This window comes from Alligator mississippiensis, chromosome 1 (assembly GCF_030867095.1).
Source record: "Alligator mississippiensis isolate rAllMis1 chromosome 1, rAllMis1, whole genome shotgun sequence".
Taxonomy (NCBI): domain Eukaryota; kingdom Metazoa; phylum Chordata; order Crocodylia; family Alligatoridae; genus Alligator; species Alligator mississippiensis.
Genome location: NC_081824.1, coordinates 483,544,659 through 483,550,042, shown reverse-complemented (window position 1 = coordinate 483,550,042; position 5,384 = coordinate 483,544,659). Strand labels below are relative to the sequence as shown.

At 57.2% G+C, this 5,384-nt stretch overlaps 1 long non-coding RNA gene across 1 annotated transcript; it reads left to right on the top strand.

The window, feature by feature from the left end:
• The first annotated feature begins 355 nt into the window (after positions 1 to 355).
• Positions 356 to 5,014, top strand: LOC109283904 (uncharacterized). Its single transcript, XR_002091223.2, has 2 exons — positions 356 to 3,401; positions 4,030 to 5,014. It is a non-coding gene; the product is annotated as an uncharacterized LOC109283904 (long non-coding RNA).
• The last annotated feature ends 370 nt before the right edge of the window (positions 5,015 to 5,384 follow it).

Below are 5,384 nucleotides of genomic sequence, written 5' to 3'. Positions count from 1 at the left end.
GGGCGTGGGGTCGCTGGGTCTAGGGCCAAGGGGTCAGTTATGGGGTCACAGGGTCAGTGGCAGGGTCTGGGGTCACAGGATCTAGGGCCAAGAGGTCAGTTATGGGGTCATGGGGTCAGTGGCAGGGTCTGGGGTCAGTGGCAGGGCGTGGGATCGTAGGGTCTAGGGCCAAGGGGTCAGTGGCAGGGCGTGGGGTGACAAAGACCGGGGCTCAGCGGTCAGTGGCAGGGTCTGGGGTCACAGGATCTAGGGCCAAGAGGTCAGTTATGGGGTCATGGGGTCAGTAGCAGGGTCTGGGGTCACAAGGACCAGGGCTAAGAGGTCAGGGGCGGGGCGTGGGGTCACAGGGTCTAAGGCCAAGGGGTCAGTTATGGGGTCACGGGGTCAGTGGCAGGGTCTGGGGTCACAGGATCTGGAGCTGAGGGGTCAGTGGCAGGGTCTGGGGTCATGGTATTAGATGTGGGGTCACAGAGACCGGGGCTGAGAGCTCAGTGGCAGGGCGTGGGGTCACAGGGTCTAGGGCCAAGGGGTCAGTTATGGGACCAAGGGGTCAGTGGCAGGGCATGGGGTCACAGGATCTAGGGCCAAGAGGTCAGTTATGGGGTCACAGGGTCAGTGGCAGGGTCTGGAGTCACAGTATTAGGTGTGGTGTCACAAAGACTGGGGCTGAGAGGTCAGTGGCAGGGTCTGAGGTCACAGGGTTTGGGTCCAAGGGGTCAGTGGCAGGACGAGGGGTCAGTTATGGATTCACAGGGTCAGTGGCAGGGTCTGAGGTCACGGTCTGGGGCCAAGGGGTCAGTGGCAGGACGAGGAGTCACAGGGTCCAGGGCCAAGGGGTCAGTTATGGGGTCACGGGGTCAGTGGCAGGGTCTGGGGTCACAAGGACTGGGGCTAAGAGGTCAGTGGCAGGGCATGGGGTTACAGGGTCTAGGGCCAAGGGGTCAATTATGGGGTCACGGGGTCAATCGCAGGGTCTGAGGTCACAGGATCTGGGGCCAAGGGGTCAGTTATGGGGTCACGGGGTCAGTGGCAGGGTCTGAGGTCACAGGATCTGGGGCCAAGGGGTCAGTTATGGGGTCACGGGGTCAGTGGCAGAGTCTGAGACCGCAGGATCTGGGGCCAAGGGGTCAGTGGCAGGGCCGGGGGCCCCCTCCCTGCCTGCTCTACTGCCCTGCCCTGCCCGCCCCGTCCCCGGGCTAGCACAAGGGCCGCCTGCGCCAGCGTTGGCCCCCGTGCTGCATGGTGATCACCCGGGTAGCAGGAGGCCCAGCTGTGCCCTGACTAGCGTGAGCAATTTAATCCAGCGTGGTGACTTGCGCGCTCCTCCATCTGCTGTGCCCACGTGTAATATTTTCCGGGAGAGACCAATCCCATCCTGTCAGGCTCCCTCTGTGCCAGCCGCTCTTCGTCATGGAGCTGACTGCGGTCCAGCTCGGGAGGGAGGGGTGGAGCCGCGATCTCACGATGCTGCAGCAAAGCAGAGTTGGGTACCAGCCACGTCGTGCTGGCGCATCGGCCCCGCTGGCTCAGAGACACATGGAGGAGAAGCCAGAGCCATGTCCACGTTCCCACAGTGGTAGCCGGGACTGGTGCGGCGGCACCGAGGGTCCCTTCGGGGTCTGCAGGGCGGCGGGAGAGCTGCGGGGGTGCCACGGGTCCGCGCGCAGGAGGGGAGAGGCGCGCGTGCACACAACGTCCTGGGGAGGTGGAGCTGCCTCGTGCGTGCCGAGCTGAGGGGCTGGCGCTGCGTGCCGCGTGGGCCTCGCTGTGCAGCTGATGTTTCCCATTGGCGCGGACATCGCAGGCCGTGGGGGGCATGTTCAGATGTGCGTAGTCCCCCTCCCCCATTCCTGGGACCCCCTGGGGCTGTGCGCGACACTCGAAGCTCGTGAGGAATGCACAGCTCCCCCCAACTAACAGAAAACACAGCCCGGCCGCCAGGCCTCAGCCTCTCCCACCCCCCCCCCCACCCCCGGGCAGGGGGGCTGTAATGAAAAGCACTTGCTGCACAGCTATCTATAGCGCTTTGTTTGTGCGAACGGGGAAGGGGCAGGCGTGGCCCTGCCTGACCTCACCCTTGACGTCAAAGGACCCCAAATGAGTAATAGGGAGAGCTCCACGGCCCGCGGCCAGGCGCGTCCCTGCCATGCAGGTGCTGGAGTGACGGGCAGAGCGGGAAGGGCCGGGTCCAGGGGTGGGGAGGGTGCGACTGCACCCACGGGACCCAAATGGGAGCATGGAAGTAGACTGAGCCCGAGGAGCATTGCCAGAGGAGCTCCGCCGTGGCCAGGGGCTGTGCTTGGCAGTGGGAATCCAGCACTCCCAGGCAGCAGTGGCCTCCCATCCCTTCCACGGGGCTGTGCTTGGGAGCAGCCTCGCCCGGACCAGAGCAGCTGTGTGTTCGCCCAGCACACAAGCACTGTCTCTGGGGGGGCTTTCGTGTGCTGGGTTTCCACCCTCCAGTCTGCCTGTGGCTCTCTTGCCCCTGCGGTGTGGGAGGTGGCAGGTTTGTTCCCGTGTCCACACCAGGCGCTCTGGCAGAACGTGGCAGGGGCAGTGCCACAACTGACAGGCATGGTTAATCTCCAGCACGGTTCTTGGGGTAGAAGACAGACCTGACACTTGTGTTTGTGCTTCAGTAGCACGGAAAAGGTCCTCTGAGGGATCTGCTTGCAGCCAAGGCAAGGATGGGACCTGCCCCATAACTCCCAATTAGAGCCGATGCAAGAGAGAAAGAAAAAGGACTGCGTGACTGCTGCGATGAGCCACAGTTACAGCAGCCAACGACCTAGTCATTGTCGACTGTCTTGTGTGCGTCGTGACTAAGTGTTTCTGAGATGCTGGGAGGATAATATGGCTTTGTGGCTGTGCTGGGAGCTCCCTCCGTGCGTGAGGGTGACATGGTAGAAAGCTCAGGGGGAAATTTGATAAGCGAGCCATCAAGGCAGCATTGTTGGCAGGGCAGAGGCAGGGACTCATGGCTCAGTGCCACGCGCAAAGCTAGGAAGTGCAAGGAGCAGTTGTGGGGAATTCAAAGCCAAATGGTGGGCTTGTGCATTTTGGGGAGTGGCTCTATAGGCTTTTTGTATTTTGGGGAATGCACCCTAGGCAGCAGAGAGGCCAAGCTGGGACCAGGATGTGGGCAGAAGTCATCCAAGGGGTCCACAAAGCCACTGCGATCTTGCCCTCTTGCAGCGTGCGTTCTGCGACACTGCACAGTCTTGCATCCGATCACACAGGCCTGGAGCTGCCTGGCTTGTTTTTTCTGTTTGATATCCTCTAGCCACAGCGTGCCAACCCGAACCGACAGCGGGACTGGAGATTGGTGCTGCCAGAGTTCCTGTCTCGCATGTCAGGTCTTCCAGTAATCCAGACTCCCTGATTTTGTCCCAGGAAACAAGGTCAGTTTTGCTGCCATTTATTCACACCTGTAGAAGAATGAGTAGGGAATAGGCAGGTTTCTCTGCCACGATGAAATACAGAGAGCTCTTTCGGGTGTGTGGGGTGTTGGAGCAGCATCGGGGCAGGCTGCTCCAAGGGGAATCCCAAGGGACCTGCTGGACCTTTGGATGCTGTAGGCCATAGGACTTCGGTGTTACCTTCTGGACTGGCCTCAGAAGGGCAGGAGCATCGACGTCCTCCGAGCAATGTGCCAGCCGTTATCATGGAATCGTAGAAAATGAGGGCTGAAGGGACCTCAGGAGACCACAGCTAGTCCAGCCCCTGCTCAAAGTAGGACCAGCCCCAACTGCGTCGTCATGCCAAGGCTTTGTTGAGCTGGGCCTTAAACACCTGCAAAGATGGAGCTTCCACCACCTCTCTAGATAACTTTTTCCACTGCTTCACCACCCTCCCAGTGAGAAAGTTTATCCATATAAGTAACCAAAATTTCCCTTGCTGCAACTTGAACCCATTACTCCTTGTCCTGCCATCTGCCCCCACTGAGAACAGCCCAGCTCCATCCTCTTTGCAACCACCCTGCGGGGAGGTGAAGGCTGCTACCAAATCCGCTTCATATATGCCTTTCAGCACAGAGCCATACCCTGCGCCGGTGCAGCTTGCTCCACCCTCCCTGGGACCTCCTGAGCACATCGGGGCACCTCGTTTCTTGCTCCCCAGTAACGTGGCCCGATCCATATTGAATAAAAGCTTCAAGCGTGACCTTGGATCATCATAGACCCGTGATTCTCCAGCAGGTGCTGCAGCACCCTGAGGTGCCGTGAGCGTGGTCGGAAGCTGTCACGGATGCTGCATAGCGTTGGCACTGTGAGGTGTGCAAACACCTACGTGTGTTCACAAGATAAGGGAATTTCAAACAGGAATCCAAAGCGTCACAAGCGTTCTGACCGCTGCGGCTTTCCGAAGTTCTTCGCAGCATAAGGATTGCTCCCGTGTTTTTCCCGCAGTCGAAAATCAAATGAAAGCCGAGAGCTGGCAATTTTCCGAGAGGACCTTGAGTTTAGAAACATTGAGAGCCACTGATTTAGGACATCTCTCTCGCCAACCCACTCCCTTGCTGTTCTGAGGTCCTTGCCTTGAAACCCACAAGGGTGGCTCCAAAAATAGGAAAAGCGTGAGATTGCGGAGGCAGCTTTGAAGAGCCTGTTTCAACCTTGCAGTGGGACAGCACTGGAGGTGAAGATGATGAACTGCCTACGCACTCCTGCTGCGAATGACGGTCCAGCCTCCAGCACTCTCACGCCTCTTGCTCACACGTTCAGATCATCACTCTCAGCATTTCTTCAGATATTTCTGGACCTTTTCTCAAGCAAAAAGCTAAGGTTCATTTGATTTGCCCTGGTCAGGTAAAGATAACTGAGACAAAAAGGTTGTTTTTGATTCCATGAATAGTACACTTGCTTGAGTTAAATATTAAGAGTTTGCAGAAGAAGTTGTCCAAAGTGTATGCAGATCAGACCTATTTCCCCTATTTCATCAGTGTACTCATACATGCTGTGCCAATGGCATTCATGAAAACAATAGCCAAATACATCAATAATTAAAAAGATCAGAACCAAGACCATGCTTTGAGGATCGCATTGCTGGTGTTTCCCTCCAAGCCAATAGTTTCCTTTTCCGAACAATCCATCATCATCTCCATTTTAGCCAGTTCTTTATTCATTTTACAGTTCTGATGCTAATCCCCATTGTCTCCAGCTTAGCTAATAATATCCTATGCGGCAAAATATGAACCCCCCAACATAGATTACATTACCTGAATTTCCCTTGTCCGTGAGCTTAGAATCATAGAAAAATAGGGCTGGATGGGATCTCAGCATGTCATTGAGTCCAGCCCCCTGCGAAAACCATCCTGACAAGTGTCTGTCTTGGGCTGCTGTTGAAAGCTTGGAAGGATGGAGATCACACCGATTCTCTGGGTAGCA